This window comes from Aphelocoma coerulescens, chromosome 2, assembly GCF_041296385.1.
Source record: "Aphelocoma coerulescens isolate FSJ_1873_10779 chromosome 2, UR_Acoe_1.0, whole genome shotgun sequence".
NCBI classification, from domain to species: Eukaryota; Metazoa; Chordata; class Aves; order Passeriformes; family Corvidae; genus Aphelocoma; species Aphelocoma coerulescens.
In genome coordinates, this window is record NC_091015.1 from 147,328,905 (window position 1) to 147,344,818 (window position 15,914).

Sequence of the window (15,914 nt, forward strand, 5' to 3'; positions counted from 1 at the left end):
GTTTTCTAAATTGAGAAAAAAAATCTCAGCTTTGGTACCATGTTCATCCTAGCATAAATCAACAACACCTTTCTAAACCTAACAAAAGACATGCACACTAGCACTGTTTTCCCCTGTTTGAATCCATGTCTTTAAATCCTTAATTTCTACTTGCCTCATTTCAGTTTCTACACACAGAGTATGGACAACAGACTTCAGCTACTTGCAAACCCTGAGCATGAGAAACAAAGAGACTAGAGGTCCAAACAGTGAAATCTTAACATTATCAACAGTGTTTAAAGTATTTGCCCTGAGGGAAAAAATAAGGAAAAAATCTCTGTTTGAGAAACAAGGTATTTTATACTGGTAGAAGTAACTTCCAAGCCCAAGAAGAAAGGAATAGTGAAAAGAAGAAAGCAGGAAGGAATTGAATATGTTCAGAATTGCCTTTTGCTATCCAAGCCAAGCTGCCGGTTTGTAAGTAGGCAATTTCACACTCCCAATTTCCAGCCACAACTACTTCACACAGGCCAAGAGTACATATGCCGATAAGGTTTCTGTGAAAACAACCCACAAAAGCAAAAGAGAAAACAAAAACTTCCCATGCAATCTGTGCAAAAGGTACCCCACACAACTGAGCTACTGTGGGAGACTGTGGAATGAACCCCAAGCTGAACAGCACACACTCCACAGCTTATCATACGGTTTTATACAGCAAGCAGGGATTGCTGCATAATATCTGACAAGTTAAACATCCCTGAAGTTTCATGTCTTGAGTTTATCACCTAACAGTTTCCCACAGGAATCCTGAGCAGTTTCCCATTAACATTTCTCTCCTGGCAAGCATGAGTAATAATTATAGAATAGGAAAATCTACCTTTAAATTCATTGCACTGCCTTTAAGAAAAATGGACAGCAAAAAATCAGTACTTTATTGGAGATGGTTACTAGACTAGTTTATGAGCAACATTTAAAGCTTCCTTATCTAAGTCTTGTGTCACAAGATCAGACCACTACCAAAGAAATAGATGTATTTAAATTTGAAAAAAATCACCTAGCTCCTTTTATACCCATTAAAAAAAATGCAGTAATAGGAAAGAAATATGCTCAGAAAGCTAAGAATATTCAATGAATCCACGAGTAACATCAATCTCAAGAGAGTAGGTCCATCTACAACAAGCACAGGCCAAAAGAGATCTAACATTGCTGAAGAGGCTGCTATCAGTCTTTAAAGGGAGGGAGCAGAGAAGGATATAAGCGACAATGCTGAAAGTACTAAACTCCTCTAATAGAAAGAAAAAAAAAGTAAAAACTATCTCATGCCTCAACCATCTCATATGCAACTGCTGTAATAGCAAAATTAACAAGTACTTCTTATAAGCTCCTGTAAGTCCACAAGGATTTGAATTTGATGCAGAACACCACTGGAGTTGTTCCCTCCTGTGGCGCTGGTTTCACCCTCATTCCTCCCCTTTTTTGTGCTGGCACCAGCATTCACATGAACACCAGTCACAAAACCAAACCAGCAGGAAAAGAAGAACAAAGCAGAAAGATGTGTTTGTATACTCTGTATGGAGAATCTCTCTGTACAAATAAAAACTTGAAATAATTTCCTGCAGTAATCTAAGCCTTTCTGCCTGCACAGTTGCAGGGTATTGTACCACTGACCCTCTGAAGGGAAAAGCTTATTTAAAATCAGGTTAATTTTAATAATACAGTGCAATAATTTCAACTGATGGTGTTCTGGAGGAAGAGGTACAGGCAGAGATGATTTAGTCAATTCTCACATTAAGGTCAACATTTTCCCTAAAACCTTTCTGTGGTAAAAGAAATCTCCAATACAAACGCCTTGACAAACTATGCTTCAAAAAGTTCTCATTAAAAGCAATTAAACTATTTCAAAGGACAAAGTTAGAAGCAACACGTATCTTGATCACAAAAGTTTTTGGAGAAATGCACTAGGCTTGGCAACACTTTTAGACAGGAAGTTTAGTGATGATGGCTCCTGTATCAAGACACACATTCTTTGAATACTATTACTGAAATGAATCCAAAAACAGTTGTGAGGAAAAAAAAGTCAGTTTGTACAAGCCAAGTAGGGATTTCTTTAATTTCAAGTTTTGCAGCTCCAATTTCTAGCCTCTAGAAACCAATCAGAATAGAAAGAATCTATGCTCAAACTAAGCAACCAAAAAGGCTCTAGGTCAGGACTACCACAGCTCAGATTTCCCACATGGCACTTTTATTCATCACAAGACATTATTTTTCTCAAAGAAGATTTCTATTTCCAGACAAGTTTATCTCAGGACCAATCCTTCCACCACATATTGTTTTATAAAAGCGGGTTAGGATCAAAAAAGCAAAAAAGTTACAGAAAAACTCCATTTCAAAATACTGAAGGTAAGAGGCGCAGAGGAAGAAAAGGTACTCTTTAAACAAAACAACCAAATAAACAAAACATAAACCAACCAAACAAAAAACCCCACATCCCAAAACCCCAAAACCAGCTTGGTATGAAGAACAACTTCAAGTAGGGAAATTAAAAAAAAAAGCTACTTTAGGCCTGGTAGATTTTTCTAAGTGATCAGGCCTCTTTAAGTCAACTTAATATGTCAGTGAAGTCTGGAAGCCAACAAACTTATGAGACTTCCACAGCAGAGCAGACAGAAGTATGCAAGTACCGCTACAATGCTCTTCCAAGGGAAGGACAATAATAATAATAATAAGCAGATACCCAAGGGGACACACCCATATGACACAATCAATTTAAGCACTGGGGAACAGTATTACATACCTATCAACACTTAAAAGGTAAATACATCCATCCCTGGTCCTCAGTTGAGACCCTGAAATGCTCTGAGCACAGCAAGTCAGATCCAAAGAAGCACCTATCTGGCCAATTTACAGGTTTTGGCCCAGCAGAGCTGCACAGCCTCCAGATCAAAGACCTGTCACACCTGCCTGTCTTGAATCACATGGAAATGAGCTCCTGTGCCTGTCTATCAGTGTCACAAAAACAGTCTCAGAAATGCAGAAAATGGACAGCAATGAAAAGCTTAAGTGATTATCTTTGTTTCCTAATCCCAGGGTAACTTTGATGCTAGATGCTGTCATTGATGTAAAGTCACACCCAGCTATCTTCCATGCCACAATACAGCATACAAAAGGATCCTGCCCCCGACTGCCATCTCAAACATTAGAGAGCAGCTTCCAAGAGACAGCCTTCCACAGCTACACCTTTCTCCTACTGGAATAAATGAAGATTTAGACTGTGTTTTAAGTCAGTCTGGGTAGGAAGGGGGAAGAATCCATAAAATCAAATGCTAAAGTACCACACAAAAGCAGCCAATAAGATTATCTGTAGAAAATAATGCACATAAGAAAAAAAAAAAATCTCGAGCACAAGTACAAAATGACAGGCTCCAAGGTAACCAGTACTACTCAGCAGGGTAGTGGGATAACGTGTTTAGACTATAATACACAGATGACTGAAATGAACTAGATGACAAAGAAACCCATTGCTCTATTCAGTCACTAATCAGGGGTACCATGGCTTACACTGTGTCTTCTCCACATTTCAAGAATTATAAATTAGGACTATTTGGTTATTACATACTAAACCAACACCTACTGCTCAAGGAATCACCAAGCTGCAAATTCTTAGAAGCTGGAAAAGCATCACTGTATGTTTGCCCTATTCTAACACTGTTCTCCTGTCAATCTGCCACAAACAGGAGGAAAAGAAGATGGACTTCTTGTCTGACTTGAACAGCTCTTCTTGTATTTCATGGTATCAGCCAACACAAGTTTACAGAACAGAGCTCCCAAACTTTATTTCCTATTTTGCAGGATTTTCAGTTTGATTGATAAAAGTAGTTCTGACCACTTAATAGTTCTCTCTGGAACAAAAGTAACACACTGTGCTGAATTTGTTATCTGCAGTAAAATGCCAATATGACAAACATCAAACAAATTAACGTCCTAAAAACAGCTTTCTGCAATATCACTGAAAAGTCTTCAGGTAATACAGTGATTGGAGAATGAAAATTCTCTAACAGTAGACCATTACTATTTAATGATATAACAACACTGATGTAGATAATGACCTACGTTAGGTATAAGCTAGCCCACAAGAAGGTTAAAGCATGACAAGAAAAATTAGCAAAAATAGGATAGTAGCAACAGCATCAGAAGGTTAAACACAGATACCCATCAATAGCTAATATTCAGAGGTAAATACACACTGTAGAGGCAGGTAAAATTACTTACCCATTTTCTTCACCTTACAGAGAATGTAAGCATGGGTTTTAGTTCTAGTTTTAAGAAAAAAAAAGGAAGATTTCATATCGCTGTATAGAAGAACAAGGAGAGAGCAGTAGATGCTGTCTAGCAAGGATTTTAATGCTGTCTCCCACAACATTCTCACATAGCAGCTGTTGATGTTCAGCCTGGATGAGCAGACCAAAAACTGTTTGGACATCTGGGTCTAGAGGGTGATGATTAGCATCATGAGGTCTGGCTGGAGGCCAGTGACAAGCCATGTGCCCCACGAGTCAAAACTGGGTCCAGTCCTGCTCAACATCCTCATTAACAATCCAGATGATGGGGCACTGGGAACCCTCAGCAAGTTTGCTGATGACACCAAACTGCAAGGACTGGTGGATATGCTGGATGTCACACTGCCGTACAAAGCACAGCAACCTCCTGACCACTAAGGGGACGCAAGGCACAAATCCCGGCACCTCAGGAGGAACAACCACATGCACAAGAACAAGCACATGCCAGAGACTGCCCAGCTGGATAACAGCGTGGCAGAAAAAGACCTGAAGTTCTGGTGGACACCAGGTTGAACATGAGCCAATATGCCTTGCAGCAAAGAAGGCAAATGGCATTCTGGCTACAACAGAGAAAATATTACCAGCATGCTGAGGCAGACAATCCTCTTTATTCAGCACTCATAAGGCCACATCTGGAGTTCTGGGCTCCCCACAAGAGAGACATGAACATACTGGACAGAGCCTAGCAAAGGGACATAAAATGATTAAGAGACTAGAGCATCTCTCAAAAGAGGAAAGGCTGAGAGAGTTGGGACTTCAGCCTAGGGAAGAGAAAGCTTGAGGGGGGGATCTTATCAACATATATGAACACTTAAACCAAGGGTAGTAAAGGTGACAGAGCCAGGTTCTTTCCAGGGGCACCCAGTGACAGGACCAGAGGCAGTACACACACACCAAAACACAAGAGGTTTTGTCTGAACATCAGGAAACATTTCCTTTGCTGTGAGGGTGACCAATTACTCACACAGGGTGCTCAGGGAGGTTGTAGAGTCTCAACCCTTGAGAGTTATTGAAAAGCCATCTGAACACAGACCTGGGCAACCAGCTGTAGACGGCCCTGCCTGGGAATGGGACCAGATGATATCCACAGGTCCCTTCCAACTTCAGCCATTCTGCAATTGATATTGAAGACTTAATGCTTTAGGATGTAATATTTGACTTGAAGGCACAGCAGCAAAAGGAGGGGATTTGCCACTGAAAAGCTAGGAGTTCATGTTTTGCTATACAGAATCCCTCTAAGGTCAGTGGCACAGGAAAAAAGTTACACCAATGAGGCAGGAAAGTGTCAGAGACTTAGACATTCAGTAAAAAAAAAACATGGGTACTTAAATATCCAGGTGGAAGTACTCTGTTTCTTTAGCAAGAACAGCAAGATTGGGGCAGACACCTGTAGAATTTGTGAACTAGCAATGAATTTTTAAGCTGAGTGACTGGTTCCTCTAGCTCAGAATCTACTTACATCCTTTCTTCAGATTTATCATTTAAGTGACACTGAAATCATCCCCCTCTGAAAAAAAACCACCCCAGAACCATAACTCCACACAACAGTGCAAAGGATGGCCATAGCCTAGCTCAAGAGGAATACAAAGTCAATCATGCTTTATAAATAAGCAAACACCCAAAAGCTATGAAACAGCATGGCCCTTTTTCTGAAAAAAAGTTGTAGTTAACAGTCTGAATACGAAGAGGAAGAAATCACAAATGGTATGATCCTGACAGGACTGCCACAGAGGAGGTACAGCACACCTACATGTTATTTAGCACATTATCTAGAGGGTTTAGTACGGAAGCATATCTACAGCTACAAGTTGCCTGAACACCTAGCGTTGTTTTTGGGGAAAAAGAAACACACTACAGGAGAATGAGTCAGCCTCAATCTGAGGCCCTTCTATGGCAGTAGATTTCCAAAAGTATAGTTTGCAAATCCAGGCAATGTTAAAGACAGAAATCTGTTCTCTGGTGCAAAACGCATCAAATCATCATTTTGTGGTCCCACATTCTGTTCAACTGCACAAACTCCTTGCAGCTGTTTTGGTTAATATTTAGCAGAAGACTATTTCTTTAGCCAGAACACCACAACAGCTAAACAACTGGATCAACCAACTCAGTTGGGTGAGTTCAGAATCATAAAACAATTATGGTTGTAAACTATTTAACTATCCATCATTTTAGGAAGTATATCCTCTTGTGATAATAAAACATGAATAATGGGAATTTAGAACCCCATGGTTCTAAATTCAAGGATACTTGAAAAATACACACATAATAATAACATGAGCCAGTGTCACTACACTGAAGAACAAACAAATCAAAATACAGCTGGGAAGCTGTACACTTGTTTAACCAGAATGAGTGAAAATTGAAAGAACCCATTATGGCAAAGAAAGCAAAAAATCCTATTTTTACAGTCAGAACATTGCTGTAGTGATTCCACTTTAAAAAACGCTATCAAAATAAAAATCCAGTCACTGAAAATCATAGAACTCTTCTGTGTCCCATAATGGTAAGATTGCTAATGCTCCTTCAGGAGTTAATTACGAGCCACCAGGGAGGCTATGAATTTACCAGCATACCAGCTTAAAGCCTGGAGAGCCAGGTTCTGGGCCCAGCTGAGGCTACTGCAGGAACCCAAATCATCTCTTCATCATTTTCCTTTCCTCTAAGCTTTTGGGAGCTGCGATCACTTTGTGCAAAGTTGGAAAATGGCCTTTGATTGGAGCATTCAAATGCTATAAAAATATTTTTAAAAGTAAGAACTGTCACACTATTAAACACTTTATGTCTTGACTAGAGAAAAGCAACTGTATGTTTTGTACAAGTGATTTTATTAAAAACAAAGCACAAACAAGAACTGAATTCTGATTGCTTTTCTATAAAGTCCAATGACCTTATTCTCATTCTGAATTACTTTTAGCAACAGGGAAAGATCACTTAGCATGTCCAGTTCTTTACTTGCCAATTCGTCCAATTCCAAACCTCGAAGTATTCAACAAAAACTCTGACATCACAGTGTTATCTGCATGTCCCTTTTTCAAACTTGCTAAAAACTGCCTTTTAAATACCAGACCTCCTCCTCACACTGCTCTGTCTCCCACTAAAAACACATCTTCAAAACCTTTCTCTCAGACACTGCATCTTTGATTTAGATTGGAATGGACTGAGGCCTGGAATAAAGAGTAGAGAGCAAGCACCAAGCCAGAAAAACAAGCCAAATCACTTTGTCCAATGCACAATGCAGGCAAAATAACTCAAAATAAACCTGAGCTTCTGAGGTGCACAGCTCATCCCAATACTTTTTTGCACTGCCAGAAAAAAGATTCTTTTTTCCATCTGCCTGTGCCCCAGCCATGAAACTCCAGATGCATCCCGCAGCGTAACCAGTGTTTTGGTTGCCCTAGAAGAACTCATGAAGCAGCACATTGAGTACCTCCTGCTTCACGTTTTGCCTAGAGCCATATTATTCCAGATAACAATTTTGCCAGATACAGATTCTGCACCACAAGAGAAAAAAAACAAACTTTGTACATTCCAGCAAAACAGTTGCCTGTTATTCCCCAGCCTTCCCATGAGGAGCAGGGCACACCTGGACAGATTACCTTCTGCCTACCCAATCTGCCCCACAATGACAAGATGCTATGATCTGTATCATTTGAAGGTTTAATTAAGTACCTCTAAATTACTGCTCTAGAGATAGATACATTTTGTCAAAGTCAGTGAATTGTGTATACAATGGCTTAAAAAGAAAGGAAAATGAGAAAATAAAAACCTGTTAATAATATACTGTGGTCAAAGCCAAAGAAAAGAGATCCAACAACCGAAGAAAGATCTTCATTAAAGATCAGACAATAACTCACTTATGCTAAAAAAAAATGAAATGGATTAAAAGCCATAAATTCTCTTTAGAAGAACATCTCCTGATATTTACTGGAGAGAGAGAAAAAATGTAGCTCTGACCATTTTCAGGCTGGATAGAGAACAGCAAAAATTTCATACCATAAATGAAAGAATAAACACAGAGACACATTTAAGAAAATTAATTTTGCAAAATGAACAAGAAATTAAAATCATACCACCCTTACTGAAGGAAGTGACAGACCCCAATAGCTTCAAACAACAACAGAGTAAGGTGTACACTCAACTTTATTCACATAGGCAAATATTTATTCTCCAGTTAAGTTTTTGGTTAAAATGCTGTAGCACAAACATGTCTGTATTAATTCAATGTCAGACTTCACACTGAGACCTACATAGTGAAATTAAAATTTTTAGTAGAATTCAGAGATCCCAATCAAGATCCTTTTCACTGTATCAGAACTACCTACATATATAGAGAGATAATCCATCCCAAAGGTGAACAAGGTGAGAGGCTGAGGAAACATAATGGATAATAGAGAATGAAGCATAATGAAAGACTGTAAGCAAAATTTTTAAATGCTGTTTTATCACAGATTTGGATTAAACTAATCAACTACTACTTCTATAGCGCATAGAAAAAGACAAAATTAGCATCCAGCTTAACTAGAGATGATGGCAAGCATGCTGCAGAAAGTAACACCAGCAAGACCTGGGTACAAAGCAGTTTCTTTCTGGGCTATCTTCTAAGGAATAGGCAAACTACAGCTGCAGGGTATAATCACCCTCAGTTATTCGAGATATTTTGAACTGATTCATTTGACAAACAAAAAACACACTCTCTTGAATATGGATTTTGGAGGGGGGGCTTTTTTTTTACTGAAGACAAATTCCGTAAGATTACTGAAGTCTCCAGCAGCCTTGGTACCGTCATCTGCTGAGTTACACTACTGTTGTCACAAATTAAACTGGCAGACCTCATGGCTGGCAATAAAACAACAATGATAGCAAGAAATCTCAACACAGTTAATGTCCAAAATAGTACCAATCATGGAAATGTTTTCAAAGTTTTTTATTCTGCACTCTTTAATAAAACATCATAATGTAAAAACTAAATCAGAAAGATGAGACCAAAATATCTTTGGGCATCTTTTCAGATTAAAGGTAGTAACCAGTTTAATGATGAAAAGCTGTCCAAACCAACATTACAGAAAATATACATTCCACCTCCACTGTGGATGTAAGCAATTTGAGAAATAAACGCAACAGCAACTGGTTTGGGATTACAAAAACTAGCCAATAAGACAAACCGTAAGATGCTACACTAAAAGTAATTTTTAAAACTGCAACAAAAGAATCAAGTTGGGATGTCAAATATTCAAAATTTCACTGCACCAACATGGATTGCTACTGTAAAACACACTGCACTTTAAAGTGCAGCACCAAGGATTTGCTGAAAGACAAGGTGAAGCATACTTAGTATGAGAAATTCTCCTGACAAGTGCTGGGTGTAGCAGTGAGACTTGTGAGATGAAGACAAAATTTTCAAAGACAGCAAATTTAATGGTTACATCACTCCTCACTAGGAACCAAACTGGCAGTTTTACATAAATGCAGATGACCAGTGCTCCCACCTTAAACCTTTCTACTAGGTTTACAGTATGTTTGTATGTTTCAACTGTTCAGAACTGCCACACTTCATAACTTTGTATCAGTGAGTATGTGCTCTCATATAAAACAAAAAAAATTCTTTAAATTGAAGCAAAATACTAATTACTGTGGAAGGGAAGGGTAAGAGGAAAGGAAGCAATGTTGGTTGACTGCATTGTTTAAGCACAGAAAGACTTTTAGAAATAGAGCACAGAGTTTATTGTCAAAATAGTTCTATGTCAGAAAGAGCAAGTAAGATCTGAAGTTCAGGTAATTATTCCTGTAGTGCAGTAACTAATGCTGTGTCATCCTCACTTAAACTGTCAGGCTTAGGGTGTTGGACAAAATACACATGTGCACCATGAAAATTAGATTTGTGCATCTATTTCAACTTTTTTTTTTCCTCCAAATTGTTCCTCTCAATTTAAAATCCTCTAACTACTGCAACCAGGCCTTGTCTTCTCATTTTCTCTGGGGCACATACAGATGCCAACTACTGCAGTCTCCTATGTGGAGTTGTTTCTCAGAGCCAAATCCTGAGTGAACTTCAATGAATGCAAGCTTTAAAAAAGTCTGTACAACTGAAAAGCACAAGTAGTTTTTTTTGTATATGTTTTTTTCCTGCATAAATGGCTGTTGATGCAGAGAAAGATGAAACAGCAGCTTTTACACTAAGCATTTTGCAAATTTAACTGCCAATTAGATTGCTACTAGTGTAATCACAAAAATAAAATACCTTGAACCCCTTCTCTTCTTTACCTAAGTTTCAAATACATAATACTGCCTATTTAAGTCACAAATGATTAACACTGCCACAACCGTGAAAAGGCAGCTACAACACAATACAGTTTGCCAAGCTTAGGTACATCCTTGGTTGTTTTTCCTCAAGTATAAAGTCGTTTTTCATGTAAATATAATTGTGTATTGAACAGTTATCTGCTTTAGATAAAGAAAGAAAGTGTCATACCCTTTACATCTATTTTATGATTTAATCACAAATTTTACAAACATCCTACATGGCAATTAGAATATTTCATGAATAGATACTATACCAGAATTTACCTCAAATGTATTTTATTTTTTATAGTTTTTAACTTTTACAAATATTTAGCACATAAATGTTATTGGCTGATACCTTACTGTTCTTAGAATTAAAAAAGTTGTTTTCTGACAACTCTGACTTGCAGCGCCAACCTTGAAATACAGCTACTGACATCTTAGTCCATTAGTCTTACTTTATCATTGGTCCAACAAATATACTCAAACCTTATATATTACTTGAGAAGGAAAAAGGAAGCAACATTTGTGCCCCAATTACTATTTTACTAAATTCCTTGTGACAGGTCACAACTACTCTCAGCCCAGATCATATTCACAGTACAGTTTCACATTACAGTAGCCAAAATAAACTTGCTGCTTTCAAAATGGAAGGAACTCAACCCTGCTTCCTCTTCCCTGTTCTACACTACCAACTCTCCCTCCTGCAGCACTTTTCAAAATATTCTGACGCACACTCAACAAGGAGATAAACCAGTTCAACTTCATAATGTACTAAATTGTATTTACTTCACTTTACCAGGGCTATCTTTATATCATTTTAGCAAATTAAGTCAGTTTCCTATGGGATCAAAAACTTACAGTTAGTGCAACGTAAGAGGTAGGGAAAACAAACCTCTGCCTTCAGAAGAGAGCAATTATTTTGACTTACAACATCTCAAGAGAAAGTTTCAGCAAGAATATTCACAGACAATTACATACGTACTCTCTAAAAAGCAGGATCTGGGGTATAGCAAGCAACTGAACCAGAAGAGGATCCTGGCAGAGCAATGTCCAAAAAGGCCCAGAATACCAGCCTATGTATAGGTAACTTTCCATATTCAACCAGACATGAAATAACACTTATGTGTAAATTCTGATGTTTACCTTCCTAAATTACTGTTCTTAAGTAACAATACTAAGTAAAATCAAATCTTAATGCACTGCTGCATATATGAATCCTATAACAGTCTATATTACCATAGTGGTGGTGCAAACCTTTTGAGACAGCCAAACCATTTCATTTTTACAAGTGTTTCCAACTAAGAGTCTGATGATGATGATGATGATGATAATAATAATAATAACAGTAATGTCATGACAGTCATACCATTCCCTCATTCTCTTCTGAAAGAGGTCAATCTAAATTTTCAAGAAACTAATCCTAAAACCAAGTTCAACACTTCACCCGTTACTAAAGTTTCATCAAGCAGCTGCAACTCAGGCAGTTCAAGTACTACATCAGTTAGGGCTTTCCAGTAATTAAACCTGTTTGAGGCAAGCTACCTACACTTTTGCTAAAGTAGATTAGGAACAGTTTAAAGTACACCAAAATAAATCACTTAAGCTAAAATAAGTACTGTATTATCTGGACACAACTTGTAGGTTCTCTGTTTAAGAATGCATCAGTCAATCCCTTCTTTTCCCCAACTTGGGGCAGCAGTGCAGATCACACAGAAGTAACAGCAGAGAAGTTTGTGCTCAGGCTGCCTTCCTCCACCCAAGAGGACAGGCACTCTCCCAGCACGCCTGTGGACATAGCAGAGGGGGTTCAGGGCTAAACCAACACTTGCATTATCAGGAGCTCTCTCTCCCTCTCTGTGCATGGCTCCTGCAGAGAGCACAGGGGCCAAGACACCAGCTCCACATCCCTGCTGGCTCCCTGCACAGCCATACCACACCCTATGCAAGCTTCTTCCAGCAACATCTGCTTGAGATTTTTAACAGATTTGCTCATCGGTAAATGCAAGGCAGGGAGGTGTTTGCCAGCCACATATCCACTGATCACTTGCACAGTACCTTAAATTGATGTGCAGATTAAAAAGGTATGTTCTTGCTAGGTGTTTTTTTCCACATAAATTGATTATCAGAGTGTAAACAATGCAGGCAATGCAAAGTACACCACTTAAATTTTCAGTTCAGGCAAAGCCTAAACATTCAAATAACAGAGACAGGCACTGAATGTATTATTAAGGGAAAACAAAGTCATGTGAGAACGAGATCATCCTTCCTTTCCCCAAAGCTGACTCTACGTATAGACTCACTGAAGCTTCAAATTAACTTTTGTCAGGTGTGTCAAAGGTGTTACTGCCAGAAAACTTACTACATGACACTTCTGAACACTCATCTTAAATTCAGAACACCCCCTATTTAACCAAATTCATTACATCTCATCTTCAGGAGGAGAGAAAAGACCACATTAACATTGTGTCAATGACCACTTCAAAAATTACATCTTACTCTATGCTAGGACTTTAATGGTTTAGCTGCCAAGAATTTTCTAAGTACAAGGTAAAAACAAAGTCAAGGCTTTAAGATGAATCCTGTCCCTGAAGGTTAGTTCATGTACGGAAAGCCATTTATGTAAGGTGAAAGACTCCTCTTCTCCTTCCAGAAAGCTGCAAGTTAAACTGCTTCTGTGAGGTTTCACAACAGCAGAGAAAAGGCTATTTGTCATGGTTACACCCACTTCCTAACCCAACATAAAATTAAGAAAGATACTAAGAAGAATTTACTAAGATTAACCTATCTATGAAACTGTGTCAGACTTCTTCCACAAAGCACAAAGTCTCCAACCCTGAAAGAGGTGGCTAAGTGACAAAACATACCTAACACCCACTGCAGTAGAGGCTGGACACATCTTTTTCAAATATTAAAGCAATTAATTATTTACATCCCAAATACTCTATGGAGTTGTTTCTCAAACTGCAGGCCATACCAAATTTTTCTCCCAATAAACTCCTCATATTTAGTTTGCAGAGAACAAATTGCTTGGGGGAAAAATTCCAAGTTACCTATCTTCCTAAATAAATACCAGAAAAACCCTAATTACCTCAGTTCATCCTAAACAAAAGCTTAGCCTAGTATCCAATTGAAAAGATGAATTCTTATACAACTACAAAATCAAGTATATAACCTTGTCCTTTGTGAACTCTCTTCAGTGTCACCAGCTCCCAGACATCTGAGTGAAGAAGGCAACATCGTTTCAGCTTATTTGAGAGAGGACTAGTAATTGCCATCAAGGTACAATATTAACCTACATTCTCAAAAACGCTAGTTAAGAAGTATTTTGAGATGATGAGTAGATGTGCTCAGGAGTCCTCTGATTATTTGTGGTTCTACAGTTACTTTTTCCTCTTTTCTTTGAAGTGTTTTACCATTCTTACAGTTGCTGCATGAATAAGTAGGATAACAAATTACACAGAAAACCTAGTAAGAACTGTAGAACAGAATGACAGAAAATGCACCAAACCAAACTGGAAAAAACTACTTCCTCGCATTTTGTCAACTACTTAAGAGCAGAGCAATATTTCAGGAGAAGGATGGTTTCCAAAAACATTTCACCTCCTTAACACATCTACACTGATTATTAAGCATATTGTATCAAATACTTGATTACAAAAATTCAAGTGTCCTGTATCCTGAACACACAGGGATTGCACTGATAAATGCCTCATGTTGTAAGTGATTATTCCTTAGACACATAACACTGGAAGCATACAATGTAGATTTATGATCCCAAAATCTGATTTTGAGAAAACTATCATTCAGAATGCAGACAGAACAAAACCCTGACTGACCACTGGCTGCAGCACAGACTCAAAAATGCCTATAAAGTGAGAGAGGAAAGAAACATCACAAATACAAGAGACGTTCCAAGATCCTAACTTGTATGAGTATGTGTATGAGAATTTATTAAGCTATCTAGATCCTGATCTACATTGACAGAATAGTAATAAGCAGCAATGCTACTGATAAAATTGAACTGGCATTTCCAGCATCTATGTGTGTGCCTCAACCCTATTTATGAATCATTCTGATTTCACTGCATTACAAGTTCTGATACACAGCTACTGCACTTTTAAGAGAATTATATTTATGAAGTCGAAATTTCTGACTTGCAGCTCAGATCAAGGAGTCACTTGATTTTTCAGAATAATCACTACTTAACAGCACTTCTGCAGCTTTCTCCATAAATTAATTACTGCACATTTTGAAGCTTCCTGTATCAAATAGTAGTTGTAAGAGATGCTGCTGTGGTAAGAAGGGAAAAAAAAATTAAAAAAAAAAAAAAAAAAGAAAGCATTATGAAGACTGAAGGGGACTCGTATTTTATATCAATATGTCAACAGAACAGGTACCATTAAAGAAAAAACAGATGAGCTCTCTCACTTGGAGCAAAGTGTGATAATTACATGCTAAACGTTTTCCAAGGGCCTATCAACATAAAAAGAAAAGAAAAAGAAAACCCACCGGGGTCCTTTCAAGTTCAAAGCCCTAGATCTTACTCCAAATCAAAACAGTGCAAGCAGTAAGTGGAAGAACTCCTAGTACAGCATCATCTCTCAGCTTGTCACTCTAAAGGAAGATAGTCTATGCCAAATTTGAATGTAGTACTTATGGAGAAAGCAAATCAATCCTGTAGGAATGGCTAGGTAGGCCTCCCAGGAAGCAGGATTCTGTAAAATGTATTATCAAGGGAAAAAAATACACAGGTTTTGGACCTGTTTTATGTTTTCTTTTCCCTGTGTAAGGATATGGATAATGCAGTTAGGCAGAAATTCTGTCTTTAAAACGACCTATTTTCCTCATCATACACTCTCAAAACCTCTCCTGTTTTAAGAGGCATCTTAAAAATGCCAGAGCAAAGACCAGTCTAGGAAAAGTGACCTAACTACAGACAACAGTGAAGTGAGTTGGATCCTGACCTACTCTGAAACCTGGTAGTATCAAAACCAGGGATTATAACCAAAAGCTCATGCTTTTAAGACTTACAAACATTTAAATATTGTTCAGAATCATTAAATAACATTTATCTTTAGTGCAAAAAGACTTTAGGTTTCTATCCAGTGATGATTAAAGATCACGATTTATTCACGCATAAATTGGTGAGAAATTAAAGATGAAGTTACAGGTTTTTAATAATTCCTATGTAAAAGAGCAGAAGTAAAATTTGCAAGCTATTACACATACCATTAGCAATTGCTACAGAAGAAATAATTGACAGCCACACAGAGCTGTCAAATACACGTCAAGCAGTGAAGAAAATTTGGTTCGCGG

General features: G+C 38.0%; 1 protein-coding gene across 8 annotated transcripts in view; it reads right to left on the reverse strand.

Moving 5' to 3' along the window:
• Positions 1-15,914, reverse strand: part of UBR5 (ubiquitin protein ligase E3 component n-recognin 5) — an 82,045-nt gene that overhangs the window by 65,412 nt on the left and 719 nt on the right. The window lies entirely within an intron of this gene.